At 36.8% G+C, this 17,511-nt stretch overlaps 1 protein-coding gene across 1 annotated transcript in view; it reads left to right on the plus strand.

The window, feature by feature from the left end:
* LOC136037674 (methionine synthase reductase-like) overlaps nucleotides 1–17,511 on the plus strand; it is a gene marked incomplete at its 3' end in the record, with an annotated part of 463,030 nt that overhangs the window by 32,213 nt on the left and 413,306 nt on the right.

Here is a 17,511-nt window from a genome sequence, read left to right on the forward strand (position 1 = left end):
AATGAACAAATTTCCCACTGAAAGACCCCAAAAATTACCATTTTAGGGGAGAGAATCCCTGGAATGGAGAGAGTGAAAACAAGGCTCAAGTGACCACAACGTAAATAAGTTAACTGTTTTTAAGCAGGACGCCAATGAGTTTAAATCCCCTTTCCCAGAACATATGTTTTTCTTCAGAAATTTCTATTTAACACGTTCAACATTTAGAAATTCTGGTAACAAAAAGAATACCGCAAACTTATGACTTGCTTACCACAAACATATACCACATATACCACAAACTCTTAAGGATGAACTTGTGATGACAATAATTCAATCAAAAGAATGTCCTAGTCAAGGTAATTCTAAATTGATAAATATCATTTTGGATCCAGAGGTCACATTGCCACATGGTACCATATTTGTGTCTAAACATTTTGTTACACAGACCACACGAAATAGAGGGACGGTCATCATCTATTGCATTATTGCACGAATGTATTGGGAAAGGCAGTGGATATCCTTTCTATGGGAAAGTGGTTCCAGAAACTCAAAAATGGAGTTTTTAGGGCTAAATTCTTTTTAGTGGCTCCTCGTGTCAATGTGGAGAGATCACCAAAATTTTAGTATATCTTCTGATCGATGATTAATTTTGGACTATGCATGTGATTAGGCTGTAAAATGAACTTTTACTCCCAAACTATTGTGTATTATTTTTTTTTTAGTTGTGTAAAAGATTATATTTACATTATACTAATGAGCGGCTTTTATGTAAATCAATTTAAAAAACTCTTTCCACAAAACAAGTTTTTCAAAGAAAAGTAAAGAGCTCCATTAAGCCAAAAAGAGTGAAATAAAGTCAAATAATCCTTTCGCAAATATATGTTGTAGATGGTACTATACATAGTGGATGACAAATGTGTCGATATTAGGACTACTGCTTTTTATGGCACTTGGTATTAACCAAGTGACATATAGCAATCGCAAATTCTGTCGGTCTGTCTGTCGGTCCTGGTTTTGCTACTTTAGGTACTTCCAGGTAAGCTAGGACGGTGAAATTTGGCAGGCGTATCAGGGACCGGACCAGATTAAATTAGAAATAGTCATTTCCTCGATTTGACCATCTGAAGGGGGAGTGGGGTGCCGCTTAATTTGGAAAAAAGGTCTCAGAGCTTTTATTTTAAATCCCTACCGGATCTACTGACATTGGCGGAGAGCTGGGATGGAGAAACCTAAAATCTTGGAAAACACTAAGAGTGGAGGGATTGAGATGAAACTTGGTGGGGAAAATAAGCACAAGTTCTAGATACGTGATTAACATAACCGGAACGGATCCACTCTCTTTGGGGTACTTGGGGAGGTATTTTAACTTACAAACGGGTGATCGGATCTCAATGAAATTTGATATTTAGAGGGATATCGTGTCTCAAAGCTCTTATTTTAAATCCTGACCGAATCTGGTGGCATTTGGGGGGGATTTTTTTTGGGGAGGGACCTAAAATCATGGAAAACGCTTAGAGTGGAGGGGTCGGGATGAAACTTGGTGGGAAAAATAAGCAGAAGTCTTGGATACGTGATTTACATAATTGGAACGGATCTGCTCTATTTGGGGGAATAGGAGGGGGGAGGGTCAATTCTGAAAAATTAGAAAAAATGACGTATCTTTAACTTACGAAGGAGTGATCGGATCTTCATGAAACTTCATGTTTAGGAGCACCTCGTAACTCAGATATCTTATTCTAATCTCAACCGGATCCAGCGTCAGTGGGGGGGGGGAATCTTAGAAAAGACTTAAAGTGGAGAGATCAGAAAGAAACTGGATGGGAAGAATCAAAACAAATCTAAGATACGTGACTGACATAACCGGGCTGGATCCGCTCTCTTTGGCGGAGTTGGGGGTGGGGGGGGGTAATTAGGAAGAATGAGGTATTTGTAACTTACGAACGGGTGATCAGATCTCAAGGAAATTTGGTATTTAGAAGGATCTTGTGCTTTAAAGCTCGTATTTTAAATTTCGACCAGATCCTGTGACATTGAGGGGAGTTGGAGAGGGAAACCGGAATTCTTGGAAAACGTGGAAATTGGGGTATTTTTATCTTACGAATAGGTGATCGGACCTTTATGAAACTTGATATATAGAAGGATCTTATGTTTCGGATACTCCATCCTCGATTTGAATTGGATCCGGGGACATAGGGGGAAAAGAGAGGGAAAGAGAGGAGGGAAAGGAGGGAAAGAGAAATCTTGGAAAACGCTTAGAGCGCAGAGATCGGGATGAAACTTGATGGGAAGAATAAGCACAACTTCTAGATACATGATTGACACAATTGAAACGGATTCGTTCTCTTTGCAGGAGCTGGGGGGTGTTAATTTGGAAAAAATCGAAAAATTGAGGTATTTTTAACTTAAGAACAGGTGACCGAATCTTAATGAAATGTGATATTTAGAAGGAATTCATTTCCTAGAGCTCTTATTTCAAATCCTGACCAGATCTGTTGATATTGGGGGGAGTTTGAGGGGAAAATCGGAAATCATGGAAAATGCTTAGAGTAGAGAATTCGGGATGAAGCTTGGTGGATAGAATAAGCAAATGTCGTAGATACGTGATTGACATAAACCGTAATAAATTCGCTCTCTTTGAGGGAGTTGGGGGGAGGGGTTCTGTGCTTTGGCGAGTTTGGTGCTTCTGGACGTGCTAGGACGATGAAAATTGGTAGGCGTGTCAGGGAGCTGCACAAATTAACTTGATAAAGTCGTTTCGACCATCTGGGAGGCTAAAGGGAGAGGAAAAATTAGAAAAAATAAGGCATTTATAACTTACGTGTGGATGGTCGGATCTTAATGAATTTTGATATTTAGAAGGACATCTTGACTCAGCTCTTTTTTTTAATCCCGATCGGCATTAAGCCTCTGATTTTTCTTTTAAATCAAACTATTGATTCTTAGAATTTTGTTAGAGCTCATATCATATGAGCTTCTTGGCTCTTAGCTCTTCTGGCCTCGGCACAAGTGTCATATGAGCTCATAGCTCTTGTTCTATGATTACTGTTACTGCTAAATATATTAGATGGTACTTATGTCGTTATGATTACTGCCTGTTGCACAATTACTGCTACCATTTCTTATAGTAGATGGCAATTATGTTGTATTGTGATTTCTGTCCTTTCTATGATTACTGTTACTTTTATGGATAGTAGATGGCAATTTTGTCGGTATTATGATTACTGCTCCTTCTCTGGATACCATTAAATAAAAAGAAGCAAGTTTTTTCAACTGCAAGCAAGGAGCGACATTAAAACTTAAAACGAACAGAAATTACTCCGTATACGCTCCTTATACGAAAGGGGTCGTCCTTCCGCAACGCCTTGCTCTTTACGCTAAAGTTTGACTATGTCATAACTGTAGTTTTTTAAACAATTAAATAAAAAAAACTAGTTTTTTTAACTGAAAGTAAGGAGCGACATTAAAACTTAAAACGAACAGAAATTACTCCGTATATGAAATGGGTTGTCCCCTCCGCAGTCCCTCGCTCTTTACGCTAAAGTTTGACTCTTTGCCACAATCCTACTTTTTAAAACAACTAAAAACTTTAGCGTAAAGAGCGCGGGACTGCGGAGGGGACAACCCATTTCATATACGGAGTAATTTCTGTTCGTTTTAAGTTTTAATGTCGCTCCTTACTTTCAGTTAAAAAAACTAGTTTTTTTTATTTAATTTCTGAACGTTTTTGAATTAATGCATGTTTGATTTTGGCTCTCCGCACATAAATTATTGAAATGAAATTAGTATATTAATTTTTTTTTGGCTAAATGGCTTTCTCTTAGTTTTGATCAGACGATTTTGAGAAATAAGGGGTGGGGAAGGAGGCCTAGCTGCCCTCCAATTTTTCGGTTACTTAAAAAGGCTACTAGAACTTTTAATATTCAACGAACGTTTTTATTAGTAAAAAATATACGTAACTTAAGAATTAACTTACGTAACAAACTTTTATATTCTTATATTTTTATTATGTGTACGAGGGGGTTTGTACCCTCGTTAATACCTCGCTCTTTACACTAAATCGTAAGTTTTGTTCCAATTCTTTAAGAATGACCCCTGAATCAAATAGGCCGTAGAATAAATAGTTGAAATCACTAAAAATATTTTAGCATAAAGAGCGAGGTATTAATCTCCTCCTAAATACCTTGCTCTTTATGCTAAAGTATTTTTAGAACCCTTCATATGCGTAATAATCTCTGTTTGTTTTAAATTTCAATGCTATTCCTTACTTTCATTTGAAAAAACGTTTTCATGTTTATTTTTTCATTGTTTTTTTTATAGTAATGCTAGAAAATCCTGCGCCCTTTTCATTGAATTTTTTTCCTCCATGGCATATTTCTCCAAGGAAAGATCCTCCCACATAGCCCCCTCTCTCAACCCTACCCCCAAAACCAAAAAAATCCCCCTGAAAACGTATGTACACTTCCCAATAACCATTATTATACGTAAACACTGGTTGAAGTTTGTAACTTGCAACCCCTCCCCCAGGGACTGTGGGGGAGTAAGTCATCCCCAAAAACATAGTTATTAAGATTTTCGACTATGCTCAACAAAATGGCTATCTCAAAATTTTGATCCGTTGACTTTGGGAAAAAAATGAGCGTGGGAGGGGACCTAGATGCCCTCCAATTTTTTTGGTCACTTAAAAAGGGCACTAGAACTTTTCATTTCCGTTAGAATGAGCCCTCTTGCGACATTCTAGGACCACTTGGTCGATACGGTGACCCCTGGGAAAAAAAAAAAAAAAAAAAAAAAACAAACAAATAAACACGCACCCGTGATTTGTCTTCTGGCAAAAAATGCAAAATTCCACATTTTTGTAGATAGGAGCTTGAAACTTCTACAGTAGGGTTCTCTGATACGCTGAATCTGATGGTGTCATTTTCGTTAAGATCCTACGACTTTTAGGGGGTGTTTCCCCCTATTTTCCTAAATAAGGCAAATTTTCTCAGGCTCGTAACTTTTGATGGCTAAGACTAAACTTGATGAAACTTATATATTTAAAATCAGCATTAAAATGCGATTCTTTTGATGTAGCTATTTATATCAAAATTCAATTTTTTAGAGTTTTGGTTACTATTGAGCCGGATCGCTCCTTACTACAGTTCGCTACCACGAACTGTTTGAATATATGAGGGGATTCGCCCCATCGTCAGTACCTCGCTCTTTACACTAAAGCTTAAATTTTATCCCAATTCATTAAGAATGACCCCCTGAATCACAAAAGCCGTAGAATAAGTAGTTGAAATTACCGAAAATACTTTAGCGTAAAGAGCGAGGTATTAGAAGGAGGTGAGCCCCTCATATGGGTAATAATTTCTGTTTTTTTAAGTTTTATTGCTGTTCCTTACTTCCAGCTGAAAAAGCTTTTTCACTTTTATTTTTTAATTGTTTTTTTTTTTTTAATAATGCTAGTAAATCCTGCTCTCCCTTCATGGAAATTTTCTTCTCCCATTACAAATTCTCGAAGGAAAGTTCCCCCAGCATATCCCCCTCTTCTCAACCCCTCCCCCAAACCAAAAAAATCCTCCTGAAAACGCCTGTATACTTCCCAATAACCATTACTATATGTAAGCACAGGTCAAAGTTTGTAACTTGTTGCCCCTCCCACGGGGACTGTGGGGGAGTAAGTCGTCCCCAAAGACATAGTTATAAGGTTTTTCGACTACGCTGAGTAAAATGGCTATCTCAGAATTTTGATCCGTTGACTTTGGGAAAATAATTAGCGTGGGAGGGGGCCTAGGTGCCCTCCAATTTTTTTGGTCACTTAAAAAGGGCACTAGAACTTTTCATTTCCGTTAGAATGAGCCCTCTTGCAACATTCTAGGACAACTGGGTCGATACGATCACCCCTGGGGAAAAAAAAAACAAACAAAAAAACAAAAAAAACAAATAAACACGCATCCGTGATCTGCCTTCTGGCAAAAAATGCAAAATTCCACATTTTTGTAGATAGGAGCTCGAAACTTCTACAATAGGGTTCTCTGATACGCTGAATCTGATGGTGTGATTTTCGTTAAGATTCTATGACTTTTAGGGGGTGTTTCCCCCTATTTTCTAAAATAACGCAAATTTTCTCAGGCTCGTAACTTTTGATGGGTAAGACTAAACTTGATGAAACTTATATATTTAAAACCAGCATTAAAATGCGATTCTTTTGATATAGCTATTGGTATCAAAATTCCATTTTTTAGAGTTTTGGTTACTATTGAGCCGGGTCGCTCCTTACTACAGTTCGTTACCACGAACTGTTTGATAAAAAAAACTTTAGCATATAGCGAGAGGCGTTGCGGAGGGACAACCACTTTCGTATACGGAGTAATTTCTGTTCGTTTTAAGTTTTAATGTCGCTTCTTACTTGTAGTTAAAAAAAAAACTTGTGTTTTTATTTAATTTCTGAACGTTTTTGAATTAACGCATGTTTTGATTTTGGCTCACCACACATGAATAATTAAAACGAAATTTGCATAGTAATTTTTTTTTGCTAAATGGCTTTCTCATAGTTTTGGTCGGATGATTTTGATAAGAAAAGAGGCGAGGGAGGGGGCCTGGCTGCCCTCCAATTTTTGGCTACTTGAAAATGCAACTAGATTTTTTTTTTTTTTTTTTGTAGGAACGTTTTTGTTAGTAATAAACATACGTACCTTACGAATCAACTTGCGTAACGAACTTTTATATTTGTGTATTTTTATTACGTATATGAGGGGGTTTGCCTCCTTGTCAATACTTAGCTCTTTACATTAAAGCTTGAATTTTATCCCAAATCTTTGAGAATGATCCCTGAATCACAAAGACCGTAGAATAAATAGTTGAAATTACTGAAAAGACGAATCCCCTTATAAACGTAATATTGTATGATCGTTTTAAGTATTAATGCTACTCATTACTTCCAGGAGAAAAAAAATTATTTAGTTTCTCATTTTTTAAATAATGCTAGAAAATCCTGCGCCCCCTTTTTGGAAATTCTCTTCCCTCATGATCAATTCCTCCATGGAAAGATCCTTCTACGTAACCCCCTCCCACCCCAATGCGAAAAATTCCCCCCAAAAACGTGTGTTCACTTCATAAGGGCCATTACTATGTGTAAGCAATGGTCAAATTTTGTAACTTGCAGCCCCTCCCCCGGGGATTTTTGGGGAATAAGTCGTCCTCGAAGACATGGTTATTAGGTTTTCCACTAAGCTGAACAGAATGGCTATCTAAAATTTTGATTCGGTGACTTCGGGGAAAAATGTTTATTGAAGGGGGCCTAGGTGCCCTCCAATTTTTTTTTGACACTTAAAAAGGCACTAGAATTTTTAATTTCCGTTGGAATGAACCTTCTCGCAACAGTCTAGGACCACTGGATCGATACGATCACCCCTGGGTGATCGATACGCATCCCTGATCTGGCTTCTGGCAAAAAATACAAAATTCCACAACTTTGGAGATAGGAGCTGAAACTTTAACAGTATGGTTCTCTGTTACGCTGAATCTCATGGTGTGATTTTCGTTAAGATTCTATGACTTTTAGGGTTTGTTTCCCCCTAATTTCTAAAATAAGGCAAATTTTTTCAGGCTTGTGGCTTTTGATGGGTAGAACTAAACTTGATGAAACTTATATATTTAAAATCAGCATTAAAATGTGACTCTTTTGTTGTAACTACTGGTATCAAAATTCTGTTTTTTAGAGTTTCAGTCACTATTGAGCCGGGTCCTCCTTATTACAGTTCGTGGTAACGAAATGTATAAATGGTATATATGATCTATTTATACCATAATAGAAATCCTATTTAGCTACACATTTTATGCCCTGGCCCAGTGGGTTCTGGCACTGTATGATGCGGAGGATAAGCAAGGAATAATACTTTCCTCCTCTAAAAATATAAATGTTACAAACTGAAACTGAAGAGATGGCTGTAATCTCAGGTGGTGTCAGTTAATCAGCTACTCCAATCAATTGTCTGAATGTGGCTTTGGGGCTTTCTCGTAAGAGGAGCAACTCGGAATTTCATCCATCGTAGAAGATTATACATCGTAGAAGAAGAAGAGTATGAAGAAGAAGAAGAAGACGTAGAAGAGTATTATACATCGTAGAAGAAAGGGCTGCTTGATCAAATGGTGCGTCAGGACAGTGTGGATGCAGAATAAGACGAAAATGATGATGTTGGCATTTAAGGCTCCCTTTTAAAAAATATTAGAGTTACCCTTTCACCGTTACTGAGAAAAGGAAATCCTATTTTAGTTTTGTGTTTTGTTTTAGGTTTTTTTTTATTTTTATCAATTTATTTTGCACTGAGAACGGTCAAGTGGAGGTTTTGACCGAAATATTTGCATAAGTTTCAATTTTTTCACTGGCTGTTAATTGTCCTCTTTCTTCTTTTCTTTGCGATTGTATGTTTTATCATTAGGAGGACAGTTCTTTCATGGATATTGTTTCAATTATAAATAAAAATTACAAAAGTAGAGAACAAAGTTAGAAATTAACCGGTTTGTCCTTCTGAACATCTAACTCTCAACGCTACAGTGACTGTGGATTCTCATTGCTTTACAAATGGATTTTATTTCTTAGGAGTAATGAAAAAAAGGAAAAAAAACTGGAAGTAAAACGCGTCTTAGCCAATGTTAACTATGGTATAGGCTGGGGGCTGAATGCTATTGACCTTAGAAGTCTGATGAAGATTTTACATATAGGCTAGGCTATTATTCAACCTAAAGAAGAAAACATTTATAAAAAAGGTATTGGGGAATATATGGGCTAGTCGAAACTCATTTTCATTAGAAACTAGCTGTTGGGGTGGCGCTTCGCGCCACCCCAACACCTAGTTGGTGGGGCGCTTCGCGCCCCCCCAAGCCCCCCCGCGCGCGTAACTCGTTACGCGCCATATTAGTTACGCGCCATTGTAGTTGTGTCCCTGTGTCCCACCTGTGAATATAGATAGATTTATATATGTGTTTCAAACTACGTAAAAATTGCGAATATACAACATTCTTGGCTTTCCCATTGTCTGTGCATATACAAAGCCGTATGTACTAATAATGACGTCATATGCAAACACTCTTTTTACAAACAAACAAACATGCATACACACAACTCGTTTTTATATAGATAGATAGATAGATAGATGCAATACAAATTAACTGCGTAAAACTTGCGAATATACAACATTCTTCGCTGTCCATTTGTCGCTGCATATAAATAGATTGTCAGGTTTACCGACCCTCGAACATGCAACGTACAATTGCCCATGGGAAAAACAATCAGTATTAAGATCTATACCACATTTTTCTAATGATTGACCTTGAGCTTTGTTAATGGTGATTGCAAATGCTAATCGAATTGGGAATTGCAATCTTTTAAATTGAAAAGGCAGATCCGTTGGAATCATGGGAATGCGAGGAATAAGAACAGCCTCACCCTCAAAAGGCCCTGTCAAGATTGTGGCCTCTATTAGGTTTTCCATTGTTCTTTTTTACGGTAAGTCGAGTGCCATTGCAAAGCTTTGGTGGGTTTATATTTCTTAAAAGTATTATTGGTACGCCTATTTTTAGTTGTAGCACGTGTGGTGGAAACCCTGAAAGATCTATGGAATTTAAAAATTCAGATGGATAATTAACCGCTTCATTTGGTTCCAAAACTGTGTCGACTGACTTGTAAAGGACTGCCTGGTCTCGAATCTTGGTCAAAACAATATTGTTGATTTCGTGGACGTCTATATTTTTGGGTGCGAGAATCGCTCTTTCACTTAGCCATTTATTATTTTTATAATTTTTTAGAATATTCGGAAATACTTTTTCAATCAATTCATTTTTGGACGTCACTAAATTACAGAAATCAGCAGGTAGTTGTATACGTCCTGAAATTGAGTCTACTGGGAGCTTTCCGTTTCCAATTGCCAGCAATTGATCTGAAAATGTTTGACCAGAGTCATCGTTTTGCAATCGGACACGCATATTTGTAGTTAATTTTAATATTTTTACGTATGCCCATAAATTAGAATTTTTCAGGCAAGCATTCATTTCGTCTGCAGGAGTTGATCTAGGTATTATAGGTAATGTTTGCCTGAAATCTCCCGCAAGCAATATTAATGTGCTGCCAAAGGGTTTCGACTTCCCTCTCAAATCTTTCAAGCATTGATCCAGAGCCTCGAGCGATTTTTTGTGCGCCATTGTGCACTCATCCCAAATAATAAGTTTGCATTGCTGCAATACTTTACCCATCCCAGATGATTTGGAAATATTGCACGTGGGAGTTTCTGTAGAATGCAAATTCAGAGGCAATTTCAAAGCGGAATGAGCAGTTCTTCCACCAGGCAGCAATGTTGCGGCTATTCCGGACGACGCAATTGCCAACGCTATATCATCTTTTGATCGAATTGATGCCAGAATCAGTTTTATCACAAATGTTTTACCAGTACCTCCTGGCGCATCCAAAAAGAAAATTTCTCCAACGTTGTTATCGACACAATGCATTATCGTATCATAAATGTCTTTTTGTTCCGACGTTAACTTGGAAATGTTATTTTGTACATACGACAATAGATCACTCGTACTGTAACTTTGTTCACGATCCAATTCTACACATGTCGAAACAGCAGCGATAAGGTTAGGTGAAGGCATTCCCAAATCCTGAAGAGGTTTGTTTTCCATACGTACGCACAAATCTTCTATAATAACTAAAGTGTAGTTATAAATTTCTGATGTAAAATCAAAAGTCATATCTGACGTCTCTAACTGTTTTCGATGGAGTATATCTTCGGACATTTTTGACTTATATTTTTCCCATAACTCTGTAGGAGCTGATGGAAAGCAAGTTGTTAAAATGATGCCAAACAATGCACGAATTTGACTTGGGGTTGACGTTTCGCACGCGTCATTGATGCAGTTATCCCAGTATTGGTCATTCTCCAATAAATTCAGAGCTTGGCATGCACTACGGTAAGTGTCATGTATAGTACCGTTTACAGTTCTCAAATACTCAAAGGATGTCGGACCGGGCACATTCACCAAAAGCAGGCGTAGAAAGAAGCATTCATGTTGATTGGGGTGAACGGTGTAGAGTCTTCCTATCGTGGTATCTTTGAAGATGGTAGGTTGGCCGTCGACTGACTTACCCTGTTTTCGACGTTCAAATACTTTATTTTTAGTATTCCACGTGTAATACGAAGGCACTTCAGTATACAGCAGTTTTTTTGCAAAAGAATCATTTTTGCAAAGCGAAAAAAAAGCTGTCAATGTTGTATCCGGTGGATTCAGGACTCTTTGTTGCACGTTGGTTTCCGTGAAATAAACACGTTGACCATTCTGTAAATGTACCGCTAAGTGAACAACAGCTGGACTACGTTCATGTATCGGAAATGAAAGAATTCGCCAAACAGCTTCATTACTGCTTATGTATCTTCCAGCCTGATATTGTACGATTTCGTCGAAATCTATGATTTCGGGCTGCAAGCCAAAAACTGCCATGTCACTGCCTTTGTTGACGTATTTACATATGTATTTGATTGCCTTTACGGAGTTACAGTATTCAACGTTTATGTGTGCATTAAATGTTTTTGATAATAATGGGGAATATGGAACAACCCACTGGTTATCTACTTCGATGGTGGTACCGTTACGCTTCTTTATTGTTGCTGTTTTACCGCCATCTTCAGTAGATCTTCTTCTATATTGTGGGTAACCATCATTGCCAGTAATTGTGTTTGATACTAAAAGTCGAGGATATTGCTTTGTGCACCTTCCTTTGGCCATGCATGGTGAATTTTCGTTCAGTGCACCGCAAGGTCCATGTATCATATTTTTTACAATAATATCATGTAACCCCTTATCGACATTTTTATCAGGTATTTCAGCGGAAATCACATCATCAATTTCGTTCGAAGTAATTTTTTTATGTAGCCAGATTAGTATATGTGCGTGTGGCAAACCTCGTTTTTGCCATTCCACTGAGTACATCCAGCATCGCACTGACCCAAACACTTCAAGTTTTACTATGTAGTTTATCAGTGATTTCAACTTTTGCCGGAAGACACGGGCCGTAATGTCATGCCTATGAACCGCCGATTGTCCTTGAAGTAAAAGCTGCAGTATCTCGTCCCAAGATTGATTACATGTAAATGTAATAAATAAATCTGGACGACCATAGAGACGAATATACGCAATAGCATCTTGAGCATATTCATGCATATGACGGGGACTGCCAGCATATGACGAAGGTAAAATTGTTAATCTTCCAACGTTTGTGGTATTACAGTCATTTATAACTGCATCTCGCAAATGAATGTATTGTTCAGAGCGGAGCTTGGTCTGATTCAGGCGGATATATAGCAAACGTTCTGATTCAATTTTAGCATACATATCAACGACAAATTGGTGAAACAATTCACGGCATTTTAAAATATAATTTTCTTCATCCTGCCGAATCATTAGTCTATACGAATAATAATGCATTGCACTGCATTTCTTATTCATTTCTTTGTTAGTGGCTGGATTCATCAATTTAATATTAAAGTGATAGCCGTCGGCTCCATCCCAAAAAATGATAGGATATTGTAGGGCATCGTAGCATCGATGAGTTTCAGCAATTCTTAACAACTGAGCGTTTCGCTTATGAAGAATAATATCTCGAGGTAAAAACTGATCACCGACCATAACAATTGCCACTTCGTCGATAGTTGGAGCATTGTATCTACGCACATGTTGGCCAGGAGGCGTTTTGTCAGCGGAAATAATAATTTTATGCGTATCAGTAGGCATCAAATCGATGGCTGTTTTGAACAGACGCACTAAATTATTATTTTCGTGGAAAAGATGTTGCAATTGGGAAACGATTGTCCTTTCAACGTTGGGAGAAATTTCGCAACGTGCATTCAATTCAGAATTTCTATCACTGATGAAGTACAATTGTAAAAATTTATGATTCTCGCCTGAGAATGGTAGAAGGGACCCTGCTCTATGATAAATTTGCCCTTTTACTTTGAAAGTAGACATAAATTGATCTGGATTTTCGATTTGGGCTCCAAACGACGTCATTTGGAAACATGAGTTGTATTTTCTGATTTGTGACAAAAAACGCTTAGATTCTGACGTAGTTCCAGTAAGGAAAGTCTTCAATGGCTCTGGTGGTGCAGCCAATAGAGGAAGTTTAACTTTTCCTGAGGCGCAACACATTCCCATTGTTTCACCATTGAATTTCAAGGCCTTGCAATAGGGACAAATTTTAGACATTGTCCCGATTTGAACACATCTACTCAAGCTATAATCATCGACTGGGTTGTACCTGAATGCCAGGCGATAACTTTCAGGTTGCTTAGATTCCTCGGCACGCTTTCTTTTCTTACTTTCTCTATCAGCAGCAAGCCTGATTTCTTGCTGTTCTTGTGATTCCTCGGCACGCTTTCTTTTCTTACTTTCTCTATCAGCAGCAAGCCTGATTTCTTGCTGTTCTTGTAATTCCTCGGCACGCCTTCTTTTTTCACTTTCTCTTTTAGCAGCAAGTCTGCTTCCGCGTTGCTCTGGTAGTTCCTCGGCACGCTTTCTGTTCTTTCTTTCTCTATCAGCCTCAAGCCTGTTTCCTTGCTGTTCTTTTGATTCCTCGGCACGCTTTCTGTTCTTTCTTTCTCTATCAGCCTCAAGCCTGTTTCCTTGCTGTTCTTTTGATTCCTCGGCACGCTTTCTGTTCTTTCTTTCTCTATCAGCCTCAAGCCTGTTTCCTTGCTGTTCTTTTGATTCCTCGGCACGCTTTCTTTTCTGACTTTCTCTATCAGCAGCAAGTTTTTTGGCATAGACTCTTTGAGCATCTTCATCGGCTTTTGCCATTGTAAGTTCATCAGTCATTTTAAACTTAAACATTAATAGATTTCTACGTGAACATATGTCTTAAATATCTTGAATGACGTCACCGTCGTAGCAAAAATGACGACAACTAACTTGATGACGTCAGTCAACACAGAAACATGACGTCACCTGACAGACAGACAGACACACAGACAGACAACTTATTTTTATATATATAGATTATTACGTTGTTGTGAAGAGGACAGAAACAGTGACAGCGCGCCAAAGCCTTTTCGAAGGTGGCGTGCCCCCGGTTTTCGGCGCTTTTTCTTTTATATTCCCTATGTGTCGGTGTCCCGGTCGTCATTAGTGTCCCGATGTCCCGGTCTGTAATTTCGCCAGTCGAAAACATGACGTCAGTCAACACACAAACATGACGTCACCCGACAGACCCACACACAGACAACTTATTTATATATATACTAGCTGTTGGGGTGGCGCTTCGCGCCACCCCAACACCTAGTTGGTGGGGGCGCTTCGCGCCCCCCCCCCCCCAAGCCCCCCTGCGCGCGTAAGTCGTTACGCGCCATAATAGTTACGCGCTATTGTAGTTGTGTCCCTATGTCCCACCTGTGAATATAGATAGATATATATATATGGTTTTAACTACGTAAAACTTGCGAATATACAACATTCTTTGCTGTCCCATTGTCTTTGCATATAAATAGATTGTCAGGTTTACCGACTCTTGAACATGCAACATATAATGGTCCATGGGAAAACAATCTGTATTCAGATCTATACCTCATGATTCTAATGATTGCCCTTGAGCTTTGTTGATGGTGATTGCTAATCGACCATTCCCTGTCCCGGTGTCCCGGTCGTCATTTACATCCCCCTGTTTCCCCCGGTGTCCCCGTTGTAGTTGTGTCCCTGTGTCCCGGTCGTCATTTATATTCCCTGTGTCCCGGGTCCCGGTCATCATTTGTATCCCGGTGTCCCGGTCTGTATATACATTCGTTTTTTAGTTTTGTTTTTCTCCTTTATTTTTTTCCTTTTTTTTTCTTTTTTAGCTTATTTAGATTTTTTGATTTTTTAGTTTTTTTTATTAGTTTTTAGTTTTTTTTTCTTTTTAGTTTTTTTGTCCCGGTCGTCATTTATATCCCCCTGTTTCCCCCGGTGTCCCCGTTGTAGTTGTGTCCCTGTGTCCCGGTCGTTATTTATATTCCCTGTGTCCCGGTCGTCATTTGTATCCCGGTGTACCGGTCTGTATATACATTCGTTTTTTAGTTTTGTTTTTCTCCTTTTTTTTTTTCCTTTTTTTTTTCTTTTTTAGTTTATTTAGATTTTTAGATTTTTTAGTTTTTTTATTAGTTTTTAGTTTTTTTTTCTTTTTAGTTTTTTTGTAGTTTTTACCTTCTTTTTAGTTTTGTTAATTTTTTTTTTTACTTGTGTCCTGGTCGTCATTTATACTCCCTGTGTCCCGGTGCTTTGTTGATTGCTAATCGAACATTCCTTTTGTCCTGGTCGCTTTCTCTTTGAGTGTCGTCATTTATTTTTTTCTTTTTTAGTTCTTTTAGTTTTTACCTTATTTAGTTTTTTTTTAGTTTTTAGTTTTTTTAGTTTTTTACCTTTTTTTAGTTTTTTTAGTTTTTTTAGTTTTTTAGCTTTTTTATTTTTTTTATTAGTTTTTAGTTTTTTTGTAGTTTTTGCCTTTTTTTTAGTTTTTTTAGTTTTTTAGCTTTTTTATTAGTTTTTAGTTTTTTTTGTAGTTTTTGCCTTTTTTTAGTTTTTTTAGTTTTTTAGCTTTTTTATTTTTTTTATTAGTTTTTAGTTTTTTTTGTAGTTTTTGCCTTTTTTTAGTTTTTTCAGTTTTGACGTCACCTGATCCAGTTTTTTCAGGTGACGTCACCTGATCCACGATCCACAGTCCTGGTCGCTTTCTCTTTGAGTGTCGTCATTTATTTTTTTCTTTTTTAGTTCTTTTAGTTTTTACCTTATTTAGTTTTTTTTTAGTTTTTAGTTTTTTTAGTTTTTTACCTTTTTTTAGTTTTTTTAGTTTTTTTAGTTTTTTAGCTTTTTTATTTTTTTTATTAGTTTTTAGTTTTTTTGTAGTTTTTGCCTTTTTTTTAGTTTTTTTAGTTTTTTAGCTTTTTTATTAGTTTTTAGTTTTTTTTGTAGTTTTTGCCTTTTTTTAGTTTTTTTAGTTTTTTAGCTTTTTTATTTTTTTTATTAGTTTTTAGTTTTTTTTGTAGTTTTTGCCTTTTTTTAGTTTTTTCAGTTTTGACGTCACCTGATCCAGTTTTTTCAGGTGACGTCACCTGATCCACGATCCACAGATCCACAGACAACTTATTTTTATATATATAGATAGTTTTTTTTTTTTTTACTTATGTCCTGGTCGTCATTTATACTCCCTGTGTCCCGGTGCTTTGTTGATTGCTAATCGAACATTCCTTTTGTCCTGGTCGCTTTCTCTTTGAGTGTCGTCATTTATTAGTTTTTTCCTTTTTTTTTAGTTTTTTATTGGTTTTTACCTTTATTTTAGCTTATTTTTCAGTTTTTTCCTTTTTTTTATTTTTTTTTTATTTTTTATTTTTTTTAGTTTTTTACCTTTTTTTAGTTTTTTTAGTTTTTTTAGTTTTTTAGCTTTTTTACTTTTTTTATTAGTTTTTAGTTTTTTTTGTAGTTTTTGCCTTTTTTTAGTTTTTTCAGTTTTTTTTTTTAGTTTTTTATTGGTTTTTACCTTTATAGTTTTTTTAGTTTTTTAGCTTTTTTATTTTTTTTATTAGTTTTTAGTTTTTTTTGTAGTTTTTGCCTTTTTTTAGTTTTTTCAGTTTTGACGTCACCTAATCCAGTTTTTTCAGGTGACGTCACCTGACACATCCATCCATCCACAGACAACTTATTTTTATATATATAGATATAGAAGACTAGCTGTTGGGGTGGCGCTTCGCGCCATACGCGCCTTATTAGTTACGCGCCATTGTAGTTCTGTCCCTACGTCCCACCTGTGAATATAGATATATATATATATATATATATATATATATATATATATATATATATATATATATATATATATATATATATATATATATATATATATATATATATATATATATATATATATATATATATATATATATATATATATATATATATATATATATATATATATATATTTTAACTACGTAAAACTTGCGAATATACAACATTCTTTGCTCTCCCATTGTCTGTGCATATAAATAGATTGTCAGGCTTACCGACTCTTGAACATGCAACATATAATGGTCTATGGGAAAACAATCCGTATTCAGATCTATACCTCATGATTCTAATGATTGCCCTTGAGCTTTGTTGATGGTGATTGCTAATCGACCATTCACTGTGTCGCCGTCGTCATTTATATATCCCCCTGTGCCCCCCGGCGTCACCATTGTAGTTGTGTCCCTGTGTCCCAGTCGTCATTTATATTCCCTGTGTCCCGGTCGTCATTTGTGTCCCGGTGTCCCAGTCTGTGATTTCTCTTTGAGTGTCCCGGGCGTCATTTATATTCCTTGTGTCCCGGTCGTCATTTGTGTCCTGGTGTCCCGGTCTGTATATACATTCGTTTTTGAATTGGTCTTTTTTTTAGTTTTTAGTTTTTTACCTTTTTTTTAGTTTTTTTAGTTATGCCTCATGATTCTAATGATTGCCCTTGAGCATTGTTGATGGTGATTGCTAATCGAACATCCC

The sequence above is a fragment of the Artemia franciscana genome, chromosome 17 (genome assembly GCF_032884065.1).
Source record: "Artemia franciscana chromosome 17, ASM3288406v1, whole genome shotgun sequence".
Taxonomy (NCBI): domain Eukaryota; kingdom Metazoa; phylum Arthropoda; class Branchiopoda; order Anostraca; family Artemiidae; genus Artemia; species Artemia franciscana.